Source organism: Patella vulgata, chromosome 1, assembly GCF_932274485.2.
Source record: "Patella vulgata chromosome 1, xgPatVulg1.2, whole genome shotgun sequence".
Classification (NCBI taxonomy): Eukaryota; Metazoa; Mollusca; class Gastropoda; family Patellidae; genus Patella; species Patella vulgata.
Window position 1 is genome coordinate 2879919 of NC_065879.2, and position 18555 is coordinate 2898473.

At 34.4% G+C, this 18555-nt stretch overlaps 1 protein-coding gene across 2 annotated transcripts in view; it reads right to left on the minus strand.

The window, feature by feature from the left end:
* LOC126825693 (galactose-3-O-sulfotransferase 2) overlaps positions 1 to 18555 on the minus strand; it is a 95144-nt gene that overhangs the window by 58625 nt on the left and 17964 nt on the right. The window contains exon 2 of one of the 2 annotated variants that reach the window (XR_008787653.1): positions 9817 to 10219. The exons of the other annotated variant lie outside the window; for it this stretch is intronic. The gene's annotated coding sequence lies outside the window, so the exon portion shown is untranslated. Of the gene's footprint in view, positions 1 to 9816; positions 10220 to 18555 lie in introns of those variants that run through there. 2 annotated transcript variants of the gene reach the window in all.

The following is an 18555-nucleotide window of genomic DNA, read 5'->3' on the forward strand; positions in this document are numbered from 1 at the left end:
ATTTAATATTATATCATAACTGCATGTGCATAATTGTGTTTCTGTTTGATTAAATATTCAAAAAATCATTCTTAGGATACAACCTCGACACCAGTCCGCCCTGAATTGCAATGTTTGTTTTGTGTTCTGGGCGCCATTTTGAATATAATACAATCCAGCGATAGTGTAGTCTAATTCCTTTAAAAGGGAATCCGAATTTGTTAATTTTCTGCAATACCACTTCGGTGGTAGCGGACGTTAAATAAAGCTATTTCACGTACAAAGACCTACAATAAAATCCAGGTGAATTGGGAAAAATATTCATGTATTTTCTTGATGAAGAGTAGGTATTTCAATTTGTAAATGCCCAGTCATCTTAGACAAATAATAATTCCAACTTCAAATCAGTTGTATTTATTCAAATCATACCATGAAGAATTGTATTTTTCCACTTGCATAATAATAAAAACTTGACTTTTATTATTTTATTTCTTCAGGCCAAGAGCACGGAAAATTGGTAATTGCCTTGTATCACTGCTAACTATAAATCACAGGGAGCCTTGGGCAGAAATGATAATATGGTTCTCAGATATGTTACTGTGTATAGACTGAACAGAAAATATTTATACACTTGCTATTACAGTACTGGCCAAATTAATAGCAATTTTTTCTAAAAACGTTGCAGAATTAACTCACTAAAATTGAAGTATGAATAAAATCATACACCGTGAATATATTGAACTGAATATTCTTACACATAACCATAGGCGTACGGGGAAATTTTTGACTGGGGGGCGGTGGTGGTTGGTGCCCCAAAAATGTAGTTAGGTTCTTAATATGTTACATAATAATAATAAATTCGCTGTTAAATTGGACACATTAAGAACACAATATTTTTTTATACAACCTTTACAAAGTACAATTGTGTGCCCAAATTTTCCCAGTATTTGGTTCCCAGCCCCCCACCCCCCAACTCGTACGCCTATGCACATAACCATATTGACATCTACTTCACATTGCATGGTTGGTCGACGCAACGCCGTGTATAGATAAAGTTGCGACAACTGTGAAGCCAGGAATTTCATATGACGTCATGCAAACTTATTATCTATTTATATGACCTATTATATTGTTGGATGTCATAGATTTCAGCGAATAAGTGTATATAGGACATAAAACATACATTTTTTAAACGAAAAGTATAGCTGAACATACTATTATTAGTATTATACAACAAGAAGCGCACATTATTGTTATATAGCCTTATTCTATAAGAAAAATCAAAATAAAAGATACACTAGATAAAATTACTATTAAACCAGGGGCGGATCTAGGAATTTTGAAAAGGGGGGGGGGGCGCTGCAAAATGAAGGCATTGACCGTGGAGACGGGGCTTGCCGCTGAGGGGGGGGGGGGTCCCCAAGAAAATTATCCGTCATTTCCTTGCATCTGTAGCCATTCCAAGAGCTATTTCCCAGACTGGTGTGTTTGAGTCGATGGTTCGAGTCATTTGGGATCCCTACAACGGGTTGGGAACGGACATATTTGAGTCTGAGAAAAGGCACTTTCAGCCGTAAAAAAGGGCACTGTTGAAAATTAGGGGGGGGGGGGGCTCCCCCCATTGAATCCGCCTCTGATTAAACATATTTAACTTGCATTCGCTTTTAAAGGAGCTAAATCGCTAATATTTGGGAACTAGAAATTGTCACAAATGGGTCGCACTAACCTTGATGTTGACAAATACGTAAGACGATATGAACATCAAGGTGATATATGCATATATGCAGCATAGATAATTAAAACTTCTATTCAAGTTAAACCAACTGTATCTATTTACGTCTTACGTCGAGCTGAATACATTTTATGATTTATTGTCATTAAAACATCTATTGGTGGTTAATAGTGTGTAACTAAAAACTAAAATTGGATCTTATTATTGCCAATGATATAATGTACCTTGAATTTGTTATCACGAAGTCTATCGCCTCCAGATATTTAAAGCGCGTTTACAATATATTCATTTTTTTGTATCGTAAAATTCATCTTCATTTGACGAACTACACCCAAACTACAGTCAGTGTAAACACGGTTTGGAGACTATATCTGAACTAAAGGGTACATCCAACTACAGTGTACATCATGCTTAAGAGACACTATCTAATATCCAACAGGAAAAATGACGATTAATTTAATATCCGCCAATTGGTGTTGCTGCTATTTTGTATTTTCAAAATTTATTTTCAAATTCACAGACATCGAAAACCATATAAAGGACATTGCAAAAGTCATATCTTACGTATCTTAAGAGATGCCCTTTTAGTCTACCAAATTTATGTTTTTTTTTGTTAAAATTGCTTTATACATGTATTACCAAATTCGGTAGCCCTTTTAAAAGAAATGCCCGGCACCACATGGAAAATACATTTCTTTAATTGATGTTTGTCAAATTCGATTTCCGCACATTTCGCGTACATAACCACGATATAATGGTCGAACATTACGTACATCAGATAAACTATTTTTAAAGCCCAAAACTGTTCAACTAGTCTCTTTTAGTTATCAAGCACCTGTTTTATGGGATAATCTACCATTTAGTTTAAGATGTTGTACATCTCTATATTCTTTTAAAAAACAACTTAAATCACATTTATTTAATGAGGCTTTTAACTGACTCTGTATACAATTGTTAACATGTCCATAATCTTGTTGTTTATTTATGATTACATTGTCACTTTGTAGAGTGCCCCTGAACATGTTTTATGAAAGGGCGCGCTATAAATATGCTGTAATAATAATAATAATAATAATAATATTACCAAATTAGGTGGCCATTATGAAAGAAACGCCCGGCACCATATAACAAATACTTCTTTTTTTTAATTTGACGTTTGTCAAATTCGATTTTTCGGCACATTTCGCTTTCATAACCACTCTGTGTTTGAGGAATTTAAAAAGAAATCATTTATAATCCAACGAGTAAATAGTAAAACACACTGATTACGAGATATCGCTCTCAGAAAATTCCCCGATTTTGGGTATGATTTTGTTTGATATATTTATCACTGAACCAAACTGCATTGGTTTCTTTTGCATTTTTTTTTTAGGGTAAAACGTTATATTATCCCTCAACGTCTAATACTGCAAGAAAAAAACAAATTTTGGTATGTAAACCTGTATGAAGCCATGACGTCATAGCTTTTATGGCGTCATAATTGGGACCCAAAATGGCGCCTGGAAATGAGTTGTCGTAACTTTCCCACAGTCTACTCACTCATGTGCTCGTCGTTGTATACCAACTAACGTTGAAAAAATCAATTTACGTCGATTTTTGAACATTTTAAAAGCCGTAGTTCGATTCGGCGCCCAAGAAAAGATATAAATATACACCAAAAACATGGCAATCAATCAAGTTGAAGCGTTTTGGCGTAAAACATCTGTTTAGGCGAGATGACGTGTTTTTGGTGTACATGAGTAAGCAATAATGCTACCTGACTAAAATACCACCCCCCCCGCCTTTTGCATTCGCATGTAGTCATACATATGAGTCTCAAAATAATATAATATATTGTTAAATTATGCTCTTTTCAACTCCCCCGCCCCCTAAATAACTCTATACCCATGACTGGTGTACCAAGTTAAATCCACAACAAAACCCCATTTGTCGATAAGTGTATTTATAATAATCACTTGAACATCCTTGGAGAATTATATCTATTTAGTGAATATTAATACCAAAGAAAGAAAACAACTCTAAATTCTGAATATAAAGTCATCAAATTCTTTTACAGATCTTATTGTGGAAACCCAAAAGTTATATTGCCTTTTTAATCACATTTTTGTTTTTAATGTCAAATACCAAACCATCTCTAATATTGTTTCATTATATAGAATGCAGTGTAATCCTAAACACTAAAGATTTAGCCTGAAAACTTGAAATAATATAGAGGGATCATCAATAATTAATAGTAACATTCGATAATTATAAAAATGTATTATTGTAGGATGAAATCAACCTTTATTTTTAAACATTTAGTGAACATTTCGAATGTTAATGCCTATTTTATATAAAATGGTTTTATTAATTAATCAATTTTTGTTTTACAAATTTTTAATTTTCTCCATTTTGTTTGATTTTTATGCTATATTTATTTTATCTATCTATAATTATTTGCCTGTGCTTTATCTATTAGTTCCCATTTATATACTGTAGAAAATTTTGAATTCCTAATCTGTTAAAGGGACTATTTTTTCTTAAAAGTATTTCAATTTAGTGCATTATTAATGTCTTTAGTGCTTGGTTTGGTTGATATTAAATTTAGATATATTTAAAATGTATGTTTTGGGACCATGGGGTAGGGATATTGTGAACATATATATTATATTCTCAGTTCTTTTTAAGGTTAATTGTAAAAAAAAAATTAAATAGCTTTTTTTGAGTGGTGGGGGGATATTGTTACTATTGAACACAATTTTATTAGTATTGAAATTAACTTTGTTGATTAATATTCCAAATGTCTCGGTGCTTTATTTTTCAATTTAAATAGCTACTTTTTATTTAATAATTGGGAATGGGGGGTGGGGGTATTTTTTCATTGTATAACACAATTTTATTAGTATTGGAATTAACTTTGTTTATTAACCTTCGAGATGTCTGTATTGGTATTAATTAGGCATTAATTTTTTTTTTCATATCATTTATTGAATAAATAATAATTTAACAAACAAAATTATTATGTCATTTATCAATAATTACAGTTTAAACAGAACGAATGGAAGGGGTTAAATTCGAAAGGTTGCTATACTGGATATAAATTGGTAAAATACAACACAAGATTTTGTTCTTCACAAGTTTGTACGAAACAACACGAGTTTCAGAAATTTCAACACAAGTTTCAGAAATTTCAACACAAACAAGTTTCAGAAATTTCAACACAAATAATGTGTAGATGTTCACACAAGTTTTGTGTTATTTCAACATTTAACACAAGTTTTGTGTTGTTTCAACATTTAACACAAGTTTTGTGTTGTTTCAACATTTAACACAAGTTTTGTGTTGTTTCAACATTTAACACAAGATTGTGTTGTTAAATAGAGACACCTAACTTGTGTTGAAAATAACACAAGTTTGTGTTGTTTCAACACAAGTTTTTTTTCAGTGTATATTATAAATACTTTAGCCAATTGTACACCAATCTGATTAATATTATGATCGTGCGGCGGCGTCCATGATGATCAACAAACTAAACTTGATTACCTAATCAACAACCTTAATCTCCTCGCCACAAGATGCTTATCAATTGGTGAGATTACCAGGAATTATTTGTCTTGACAAATCTAGACCGAATTGAAAAAAAAACACCTACAAATACAGGATCACTCTAAATTAAGTTTTCTTCCATTTTCTGAACAGTTGGTAAAAAAATGTTATTTTCTTGGTGATTGATACGTGTTTTATCACCCAAAATAACAAAATATGTCATATCATATCTTACAGCGCTAGCTTTAAAATGGGCATTTTATCATATTCAACGCTCTTAAAAGAGTTTGTTACATTCTTTGCTTCAGTTTCATATGTGCATACAACATTTTCGATAAAGATATGTTAGGAGTTCTTGAAGCTTGGTAAATGCAAATATACTTTTCACGTTTTTATATAATATATGACATGCTTTCATATACCTTACCAGTGTCGGTATTACGCGGCTTTATTAAAATTTCAATTATCCATAATTATCCATGAAGCGAATCGAGGACAACATATTTGGGAACTTTTTTTTTTAAAAAGGTAGTGATATTTAGGCAAATAAAAAACCCGGGCAATTTGGTGCAATATTTCAGAGAAAGAGAAGCAAGAAATGAAAGACAGTCGTGCAGAACGAACAAAATAAATTTCTTTTAGCTATTTGAAACTGGGTAAAATGCAAACTTTTATTACGTTTTTATATATTAATGGTTATTTTAATTATTAATATACTCAGTGCACCTTATGACAGTTTATATAAATGACACTCAGTTGTACACAAATTGCACATTTATTGTTTCTAAACAATGACGACCAGCTGGGCGAAACGATATCCAAAACATTCTTAAAAATAATAGTTATATTTAAAAATTTTCAACTAGTCAGGGTAGGCCTCGAGTCTGATTTATAATCGTGGGAACGTGTAGTATTATGACAACCCATAAATGAAATGAAATGGAGTTTAACGTCCTACTGTTCTGCTCCTCTGGGCTAATAAGACGGGCATACGCCATACAGTGTGTTATGAGGGAAATTTTGCCCGGGCAGCGGCGCTACGGCCTACTCTTATATCGAATTCCAACTGCCAAGGGATCTTTTATGTGCACGCCAATGTGTACACGTGACCTCGACTTTCCGTCCCATCCGAACGACTAGACAGCTGTCCTTGTCAGGCCCTCCATCCTGCATCACCGACAAGAGAAAACCACGCCGGAAGAGAACCCATAAAGCGGAAAGCTAACTAAACAATAGCAATATTGCAATTTTATACAGAATTTCGGTTATTTATCTGAGAGACACCCCCCCCCCCCCAACCAAAAAAGGAAAAGAAATTGCCAATAGGAAAGCAGGGACAGATCCCCTCTATATCCACGTATAGCGCGATTTGGTTTGTTACATAATTCCCATCCGTCGGCTTTTCGGGTAGAAATCGTGGAATAATTTTGAAGGTTTTGATGTTTACTGACAAACAAACCAGTGTTGACATTTCTTTCTGAGTAGATCTTCATTATGGTGGTTGTTAGGCATGGAAGCGTATAGGGGTCAATAGCGCGATAAATACCGCAATATTAAGTTGGTAATATGTTAACATATTGTAATTGTTATGAAGATTTTATCTCTGAAAAGACAATTTTGCTATGGAAGCGTATTTGGGTCACTACTTATTGAGATAATATCGCAACACATCGAACTAAAATATGTCAACTTCATGAGTTATATTACAAAAAATCGACTTAATAAGTCGACTCGACACATTAAATTCACCCCTAAACGACAAAAACTATGTCGATATGTTTACATCATGCCAATAGTCGATTTGACTCTAAATCAACAAGTCATATTTTAATGCAATATATAGACTTAATAATGTCGCCGTTTTCAGTTATGTACCACGTGCTTAATTTCATTGCCCGAGATTGCTTATTCATGAAAGTGCAGCCAATGATGGGGTTTAACGTCCACTCGACACAAACTAGGTCATTTCGGGACTAACATATGGTTTAATTTTAGGGGTCTTTAGCAGTGGGAGGAAACCGGAGGACCCGGAGAAAACCCACTGGCATGATGTAAACATATCGACATAGTTTTTGTCGTTTAGAGGTGAATTTAATGTGTCGAGTCGACTTATTAAGTCGATTTTTTGTAATATAACTCATGAAGTTGACATATTTTAGTTCGATGTGTTGCGATATTATCTCAATAAGTAGTGACCCAAATACGCTTCCATACTTCCATAGTTAGCGGCCATTCTATATTCTCGACACGACAAGTCGAAATAATTGCATGTGACAAGTTGACAAAATGTACTCGACAATCGTCACCTTTATTTTGTCGATTTGTCGCCTTCGACAATTGTAATTAAATGGTGTTTAACGTTCCACTGTTCTTCATCGACAGGGCCAGTGAAGACAGGCATACGTCATACAAATGAAATGAAATGGGGTGTAACGTCCTACTGGTCAGCTCCGACTGGGCTAATGAAGACACCCTAAGGATGATTGAGTTCGAATTTCGTAGAAATCGGGCCAAAACTGCCGGACAAAATGGCCGCCCCTCGCACGCAAATAGTGTAAACATCTGGTAAATTAAGGTCACAATTTTGATCCGATTTGGTAGAAACTTTAAATACATGTTTATAACTCAAAGATATTGGTTCCTTAGATATTCACGCATATCGGAGTGTAACTTCCTGAATTATGGCCCTTGATTGAACAAAAAATAACGTTTTTAGCTTGTGGTCCCTGTAGAGGTCACAATTTTTATCCGATTTAAAAAAAACGTGGGAATATATCACTATTACACACTTAGATCTTGGTTCCTTTTGATAATCGTGGATACCCGAACTTAACTTTCTGGATTATGGCCCCTGATTGTTCGAAAAATCGCATTTTTAGCTTGCGGATTCTCTAGAGGTCACATTTTTTTTAAAAACCGTTTTAATACATCACCATTCCACCATAATGAAGTTTGAATTCGAATTTCGGGAAAATGGCCGTTCTTTGTACGCAAATTGTGTAGAAGTGTGTAATACGAAGGTTGTGGACCCTCTAGAGGTCACAATTTTTTTATCGGATCTCAGTCCCTTTTGATATTTGCACATTTCAGGCCATAACTTTCTGGATTATTGCCCCTGATTGTACAAAAAATCCTGTTTGTTTTTAGCTTGTTCTCTACCCATCTCTTGAAAATGTGGGCGTATCCTGCCTGGCAGCCGCTGGTAAACAGTTATATTGTCTTTATCTCCCATGTGTGGTCAAAGGGGGAGGGGAACAATATGATAGTATAGAGCAGATGACCTCGTTTGGCGGCGTTCCCAACATACACCATGCGTGTCCTCGATTAAGCGTAAATAGCATAGGGACTCGGTCGGTCGTATTTCCTCAATTATTTGCAACATCCTGTGTGTCTGCATTTCTTCTGTAAAACGTCAAATACACAAAATATATATAAATTGAGGTATTATTTATATATTTTTCAAATCGTTTGATGGACTAGAGTTCAGACATAACTGTGTTTTTTAGTTACATGCAATATTTATCAAGACCTCGATTAGAAGCATCCAGTCAAAGTCCTCGATTTACACCATAAACATGTACGTGTGTGTGTGTGTGTGTGTGTGTAATGGACCAAGCAGGTATAAATGACTGTCATTCAGTGCGGATGGTTCAGGTATTTCACCCAACATAATTGATTAGAAATTATAATAAATATTTTAGAATTTAAATATAAATCATTTAACCAACCTAGTATTGCCAATGCTAATGTGCTTACTTCAATGCATGTAACTATTCCAATATAATAAATTGTAGAAAAGGGCAAGACATTAGTCGTCATTATGATGGTAAAACAGCAATCACATGGTAGCAAATTAAAAGTAATGATGAATTATAGAAGATAGAAATTCTAGCTTTAAATTAGCCACATTTAAGTATGAAGTGACATACATAGAAGTAAGCAGATTAGCACAAGCATTACTAGGTTAAGAGTTTGAATTATGCTTTAAATTCCACATCATACATAATATCCCAGGGGTGATAATTCTCTGCGATCAAAGGAAAAAAGGGAAAATCGCAGAATCTGGCAAATGATATTTACAATTTGAAACGGAATATCCAAAAATCTATAAATTAAATGTGATCGTAAAATGCACTTTTTGCTGATACTTTATAGTATAGATATTATTACATAAAATTTGAAAAACGAAAAAATCCGAATTCACAAAGGCTAGGAAGTTAATCAAACAATAGCAAACTTGAAAAATCTTTGTGGAAATGGGTCTATATTGGGCGGGGATTTGGTTTAAAATATCATAATTCTTAATCCTTTCATTGGCCCGCACAACATGGATTCTGGATATTGCTATTTTATAACACATTGTTGCTTCTTGTGGGGTAAAAATGGGGGAATGTTGAGATTAACACCTTGTGGCAGAATATCGTGTATGGTGAAGCCATTATCCACTAAAATTAGATCCCCAGAAACCAATTTGTCTAAAAGATGAGGATGTTTAACTATACCAACATCAGATGTGGACCCATGGTACAGCTTTGAGCAAAAAATCAAAGTTCCGTTTGGGGCTACCGCTGTACCAGATTTTACAGTGTGTCTGGACTTATAAGAACTATAGCTGCAACTCTGGGAATTCATCTGAGTTGGTATATCTCGGGTTAATTCAGTGACATCTATACTGGCCCTCAAATGATTTAGGTAACGAACCTTTGCACTTTGCCTGGGAGGGCATATATTTATCAAGGATTCCACAATATAAAAATTCACATAATGCATATATAAATGTATTACAAATATTAGAAACGGTCGCAGAGCTGACAGAAAATCATTTTGCCAGATCTAGGTCTTTCAAATTTAATGTCAGCTTCATCAAGCATAACAACAGCTGATCTTCAAATCTTATGTTGCTGGGCCTCCATCGAAATGTTCCAAACAATTCATAAGTATAAAATAAAACATATCATAAGATAGGGTTGTGTAGAGAAGCATCTGTAAATAAAAGAAGGAAAATTTTAATAATAATAATAATCGTTTTCTATAGCGCTGAACATTCAGTCAGCTTGACTGCTCTGTGGCGCTTTGCAATGTAGACATGATTATACAAAACATACGTGTATATACAAATAATCAAAAGAATACAAAGGAATACTCAAGTTACAATATACAAATGGAAAGTGAAGCATTTAAATTATAGTTGAAACGTTTGGGTAAAAACAGGGTTTTTAGACGTCGTTTAAATATAGCCAAGTTTGGGCTATTTTGGATTTCCAGAGGCAATTTGTTCCATTCTTTTGGTTCTGCGTATCCAAAGGCTCTCTCACCAAATTTTGACTTCTGTACTGGACACACAAGTTGTTTTTTTATGAGATGAACGTAAGGAACGAGAAGGTACATATTGTTTTGTGAGGTTGAAAATTTTAGCCATTTCTAAACAACAGATATTCTGTGGTTAGAACAGGGCTAACTGCTAAAGACCCCTACGCGCAAGCGTATAATTGAAATAAAATTAAACCATGGCCTGGTATGTGTCGAGTGGGCGTTAAACCCCATTTCTCTCTCTTTAATAAAGGTCACGTGTACGCATTGGCATATAGGTGAAAGAACCCTTGACAATTGGAATTCAGTGAAAACTCTGCTGTTCAGGCAAAATTTTCCCTGGCAATGTAGCTCCTTGCATGGCTTATACATGTAAGTCCAAAACAGAAAAATACCTGTGTTTAGTTTTATCTAACCGACCCTATTTTCTTATACGCCCATATTTCAGTATGTTGTCACACTGTTCGTCCGCCAACAATTGGCTTGTGAACGCGATAGAGGCTAACGGATTGTTTTCATTGTGGTCACGAGAGGCTATCGACTGCAAGTTACAATGTAGCTTATTAAAAGATTATTATATGAGTTCACTCAGTTCTATCCAATCCTAACCCCCCAAAATATTTTTTATATAAATTCCTTCAGATCAACCCACAGGTATTTCTTTTTATTGGACCTAATATGATTTAGAGTTATCTTCCTGTATATCACAGATGCTAAAACGTTTAGTCTGTTAATTTGTGTCCCCCGCCTTTCGGAAAAAGCAGGGAACTATTAAAATGGGTTCGTCCGTCTGTCTGTCCGTCACACTTTTTGCGACACAATAACTCTCTTTCTAATTGAGCTACAATGTTCAAACTTGGTGTAGGTGTTTATTGGGTCAATTGTCTGCTTAAGGTAAGCAGAGATAAGCAATTTGATTGGTTGATGCTTTGGGACACAATAACCTTAGTTCTAATTAAGTGAGAGTGATGAAACTTTGTGTATAGTTTCATTACATCAATATCTTGACTAAGTTTGATAATGAGCATTTACTGCTCAGGGTAAGCTGAGCGATAAGCAATTCGATTGGTCGAAACTTTGGAACACAATAACTCTAATTGAGCTACAATGTTCACACTTGGCGTAGGTGGATGCCCTGATGGAGTTCGAAGATGAGAATTTTCTGCTTAGGGTAAGCGGAGATAAGAAATTTGATTGGTTAATACTTTGGGACACGATGACTTAAGTTCTAATTAAGTGAGAGTGAGGCCACTTGGTGTATAGCTTTATTACATCAATACCTTAACTAAGTTCGATTATGAATACTTTCTGCTGAGGGTAAGCAGAGCGATAAGCAATTTGATTGGTCGAGACTTTGGAACACAATAACTCTCCTAATTGAGGTAGAATGTTTAAACTTGATGTAGATGTTCATTAGATAAATGTCTTGAGTGAGTTCAATGATTATCATTTCGAGCTGAAGCTAAGCAGAGCTAATCAATTTCATTGGTCAATGCTTTGGGACAAGATAATCTTGATTCTATCTGATAGAGAGTGATGAAACTTGGTGTATAGTTTGATTGCTTGATACTTTTGAACAAAGATAAATGTGTGATTTATTAATATGTGTCATCTATTTCTTTTGGATTTTGGCCAGGGACATCAGCCTCACTGTTGGCTTTTTTTCCATGCTGCCAATGCGATTCTCACAATGACATTTCACAGTATAATTATGTTCAGCCATCACCTGTAAATATATTGAAATGTAGGTATTATTAAATATTATGGAGGCATTATTACAACATTATGTTATAAAATAAAAGAAACAAACATATAAATCTCTTTAGTTCTCTCTGCAAGTGTTTGGATAATGATAGTAAATAGTATATTGTTGTAATGCTTCTATGGACATGCTTTGGAATCACATAGGAATTATTGATATAGAAATATGGGCCAGTAGCAGATTTAGAAGCTGTGAATATGGTGGGGGGGGGCAAATCTAGGGTGCCATTTACAATCCCATCGCAGTTTTATTCAAGTTGACGTCATCTTCTAATATTTCTGTAAAAGATGACTGCCTTCAACACATGACGTCATATCACGCGGCGTCAATCATTGGCTCAATGGCGCGTGCATTGTTTACATAAGACGTTACTGATTCGAGCAGAATGGCGCCTTTTACTCATTTTAACATTATGGTACAGTATACGACAATCGATTGATTCGACAAATATATCAATTGTATCAACTGTGTCAACCCTATCAACTCGTTTCGTTCATAGTGCAAATCATATCAACCCTATCAACCCAATACGATCGTAATGATGTGTGTTTTAGTATCGATCCAATCAACTCTGCAAAAACTCTTAATGTCGAATCAATCCAATGGAGCATATTATCACCACCACGATCTTACACGATCGTTACTATCGTACACATCCTTCGATCCAGTCAACTCTACGGCCGTGTACTATGGTTTACGATCGATACGATCGTACACGATCGTTACTATCGTACACATCCTTCGATCCAGTCAACTCTACGGTCGTGTACTATGGTTTACGATCGATACGATCGTACACGATCGATACGATCGTCACATGGTATCGATCTAATCAACTCTACGGCCGTGTACTATGGTTTACGATCGATACGATCGTACACGATCGATACGATCATACACGATCGATACGATCGTACACATGATATCGATCTAATCAACTCTACGGCCGTGTACTCGATACGATCGTACACATGATATCGATCTAATCAACTCTACGGCCGTGTACTATGGTTTACGATCGATACGATCGTACACATGATATCGATCTAATCAACTCCACAGCCGTGTACTATGGTTTACGATCGATACGATCGTATACGATCGTACACATGATATTGATCCAATCAACTCTATGACCGTCCATACTTGATTTGTAATTTCGATCCCAGCATTTTTTTTAAAATTAAAGGCCTCGACTGTCCCTCGTCAAAGGCCGTTTTTTAGATTGGCGGGATCTGGGGTTCTCCCCCAGACGTATTTAGAATTTCTGGATAGTTACCAGGACGGGGGGTTTGGGGGATCTCCCCCATTAATATTTTGAACAGGTTTTTGTGGCGGGGGGGGGGGGGGGGGTTGGGGGGGATCTCCCCCATAATATTTTGAACAGGTTATAGAGCTTTGTGTTTTCTCTCGTCGCTGAGGGTGCTCTACAGCTGTACTTAAGACAATCAATTGATTGACAACTATATCGACATCCGGGCCTTAATGGAGCTTTGTGATATTTTAAAATCAAGCGCCCCAAATTCCCCTATTGTACTATATCCTGTAGCGAATACATCCAACACAAACCAACTTACAATGACGCAATAAAGCATTTTTGGACAAATTAAATAATTGGATTTCGTTACTGTCAACTTCATGCACAATTCTAAAAGATGAGAAATTTAAAACGCTGTAATATTTTTATTCGCAAGAAATGAAATGCAAATTCATTAACTATTTAAAGTAAAATATATCATTTCATTATTAAAAATATGGCATATTTGTTACATCCATTCCATTAAACAATATTTTCAATACGTCGCAGTATAGCTTTCTGTAAACCACTGTGCTAAATAAAAGAACATACTAAAACGGCATTAATAACGGTTACACAAAAAGATGACAGATAATTTAAAGGGAACATTCTGAAAATTTCACGTTACCCTGAGCCGGGAAACTAGTCATGTTAATAAATGTCTAATTAATACTTTCTTGCATAATGCCCTTTTTAACGTCCTAAATATTATAGCATTATATAATTTACAAATCAAATAAAGTATATTATTAACAGTAAGATAGATTTATAACAGGCTTTATCAAATACACAACTTAGTTTCATGTTTTTTTGTATTTATTCTTTTCATGTATATTATTATTATGGTCGTTATTTATCATTATAAAAAATGCTTTTCTTTTGTGCCTTGTCATCATTCTAGTTGAATATTTAAATCTATTTAATTTTTTGAAAGCTTGTTCACAGCTTTCTGTATTCGCTCCGTGAATAACAGAAAACTTCTCTAATTTTGGATGAAATTCACATTCATCATTATTCTTCAAGGGCATACAACATCTTTTTGTGCGTTTATTTACATGAAAGATATCGACTAAATAGTCAACTGATTTTATTAGTGCTTCTGCTCCATCAACCTCTAAGTCGTTTAATTTTTTAATAAAAGGTTTTAATTCACATGACCTATCATATCCTAAGTAAGACAATCGACTTAAAGTTTCAGTATTTCTACAAAATACTTTTTTTAGAAATACAAAAGCTTGAGTGAGTGACTCATGTGTGTACATCTCTGTGCAGCTAACGATCACGCCACATGGCCTAATGGCAAAAAACATTCCGGCAGAAGTATCATAGAACTTATTTAAATTCTTTTTATCTTTGCAGCTGTGTGTTTCCCTTTCTAATTTTCTCATATCTTTGCTTCCATTTCTTCATCACATTCTAAAATACATTTCAAAAATTGATAATTTTAAAATGTAAGACACTAACAATAGCGTGAACAGTGTGCGACGGTGGTTCCAAGCACACGACATAAGAAGTAAAATAAGCTGTATATTTTTGTACATGGGATATTCGTCCTAATGAAGACAGACATACGTCATACAGTGTGATGAGGGAAATTTTGCCCAGAAAGCGGCGCTACGGCCTACTCTTATATTGAATTCAATCAAGGGATCTTTTGCTTGCACGCTGATGTGAAAATTGGACTTCGGTTTTTCGTCCATCCTAACAGCTAGACAGCTGTCCTTGTCAAGCCCTTCATCCTGCACCACTGGAAAATCCCGACGAACCTTCTCGTCCAATACCGAGAGCATACCCGCGACATAGGCTAACAAGCAAGCGTCGTACTCACTTACTTTATAGCCGCAGTGGCTCAAAATAATTTAAGCAACAGGTGGCCCAAGGTGAAGAAATGGCACTTTGGAAGATTACCCGAAAATTTCAAAAAATCATTAAATGTTGTTTGAACTTTCATCTTAACAGCAAAATGAAAAAATATATATAACGATAAATTTGACAACCTAAATAACTAGCTCTTGTTCTTTTTATGCCAATTGCATCTTTTTCTTTATTCTCATCTTTTGTGTTTACTCCTTTTACATCTGTTTTTGTGTGATGACTGCAATACCTATAATTAATAAACTTGTTAATAATATTATCTTTTATACAAAACTGCATTATCTTTTAGTACTACCGTACTAAATGTTTCGGGTTCATATATAATTGTAAATAGTTCATAATTAGATCGTGGACCCCTTTGAGTAATGATATCAAACATATTTAGATATACATAAATATCGAAGTCCTCACTTCTCTGGTTTTTTAAATTTTCCACCAAATGTAGGATCTTCTATGCACACGTCTCTTATGGTTAAACCCTCTTCATTTAAAATCTTTTCGCCACCTTCAGAACATATACTCCTTCTTAACTTCTCATTTCCATCAATTGTACAGTAACCCTCCTCACATCTTTTTATTTCACAGGTATGCATAACCCATCTATTCTGTAAATTTTCTAATTTCTAAAATATAAATAACAGTAAAATATAGCAAAAATGGTATATTGACATAAGACTACTATCTAGGCTATTCGTTTACTTTTGTTTTCATACTTTCTATAAACGTTTACATTTAACTTTAATTACTAAATAGTTAAATAGTTACTGTAATGGATTACCGTACCTCATTCATTGTTTCGCATACTTTTTCTATATTAACTAGTCCAGATGCCTTTCTCTCTATCTCCAACCTATCATTACCGCATATTTCTTGCATGCGGTACATAAACCATGCCTCTTCTAATCGTGCTGGATTCATTTCATACACATTAATACCACTTCCTCTGTTAAAACTAGACAGATAATTACTGTTTATATTTTGTGAATCATGGAAAACATTATACACTTCCGCCATTGACTCAAATGATGCACCGATAACACGTATCTCGTGAGAACAAAGTTCCAGGTATCTACACGAAAATCCAGTTTGTGAAGAGCTTAAAAAAAATTTTGGTTTACTTTTAATGTCACATTTTGTATAGTAGAATCTACATTTTCTGTCGTCGTTTGCAGTTGTATAAAATGAAACATTATATCTAGGCTTTGCTTCACAGTTACGACATTCAGAAGTGTAATTGGCACCGACAAACACTCCATTTTCTGTATATATAAAAGGGAAACTTGGTTTTGTAATTGTTACAACTCTTCCATTACATAATAAGCAGTTATTAAATGTTGGTTTTAAAATAATTGACTTAAACCCGTTTCGTTCACTTCCAGCAACGCTGTTAAATAGATCTAAGTCCCATTCAAGATTATCAGTTAACAAGAAATTATACTCGTCTCTGATTAAATCAATAACTGATTTACACAATTGTTCATCTGTTGCCAAAAATGTTTTTAATGATCTCTTGTTAGCACACAATTCTCCAAGAAAAACCTTCGGTTCAATGGAAACAGAATTTGTAGAAACATATTTTGATATATAAAACCACCTATTTGGAGTTCCTTCTATAAAATGATGATTAGCAAATAGTAAAGCTTTTAAATTTGAATAACTAATTTCAAAACGCATCCTAAATTACTGCAATCCTATATCTACCAGTGTGAGATAAAAAATCTTCTTCATCAGTTTAGGTCTTCTTTGTAATTTAATCTCACATTAACACAATGTATCCCAAACCACAGAACCCAAACCTAGAATTAGTAGAATAAACGAACAGCCACCACTTCAAATTATCTTGTTATTCTATCACTATGCATCGTTATCCCAATAACTATGTAACGTCATTTGCATAAACCATTTGACGTCATTTGCATAAACAACGCAACGTCATTTGCATAAACAAAGCAACGTCATTTGCATAACGGAATTAAATTCTATAATTCGAAAACCTGATCATTATTGCTATACCGTTAACGTAATCAAGATGTCTTCAGTTAATCAGCTGTTTCGTGACAGATTTAGAAAAGCACACAAAGTTAAATTTCCAGGAATGGAGGAACTGACCAATTCCTACATTAATTCTTTATTAAAAGCTAACTGTGATGCGGTGGGATGCCCCGAAGAGTTTTTGTTTGTGCCGTTTCTGTCTGTATGTGCAGGTAAATTTATTTATTTATTTTTTTTACAATATTTTTAGGATTTAAACGATTAGATCTAATTAATATTAATATTTAAATTCGGGTCTTCTGTCTCAGTCAGATACATATCAATCTTAAAAAAATAAAAGCGACCTTATCTAGGCTATCATTTCATTCCTACTATCGTATCAGTAACATAGCTGTTTAAAGCTTACGTAAAATTAACCTTAATTATAGAAAGCCTAAACATTATCAAATTAATTACAGGTTTCATGGGTGCTGAGACCGAAATACATTTCCACTCGGAATGGAAAGAGCCACCAATTATATGGACAATGGTTGCGGCATCGAAGGGGGAGAGAAAATCGCCAGCACTAAAACGAATAAAAGATTCAATATTCAATATTCAAACTGAAGAGCACCGAAAATTTTTTGAACAAAGTCTGAATAATTCTATCACCATTGACACCCCTACAAACAGAAATAAAACTATTTCCAACAAAATACCACCACAACTATTGATAGATGTCTTTTCCATGGAAGAACTTCACAGTGTACTTTTTAGGAATAACTATCAGGTAGGCCTATTATTGTTATGTTGTTGGTTATAACGTTTGGCGTTTAGTCATTAGTTTAACCTAGATCTACAAAAAAAGCATATCTAACTCAGTGACAGTATTTTCCATAAATATTCTCTAAATTGAAAACACGAATTAGAACTTGATATGGGTCCATATAAACAATATTGATGTTGTTTTCTTGCCATGAAAATATAGAATCAAAATATCCAATATTCAAGACACAGTGAACATTTTAAAATCTGTACACAATTCTTGTAGGCCTACCTTATGCCTATGGTTTTGGGTGAAATCAAAAAAAAAAAGAAATATAG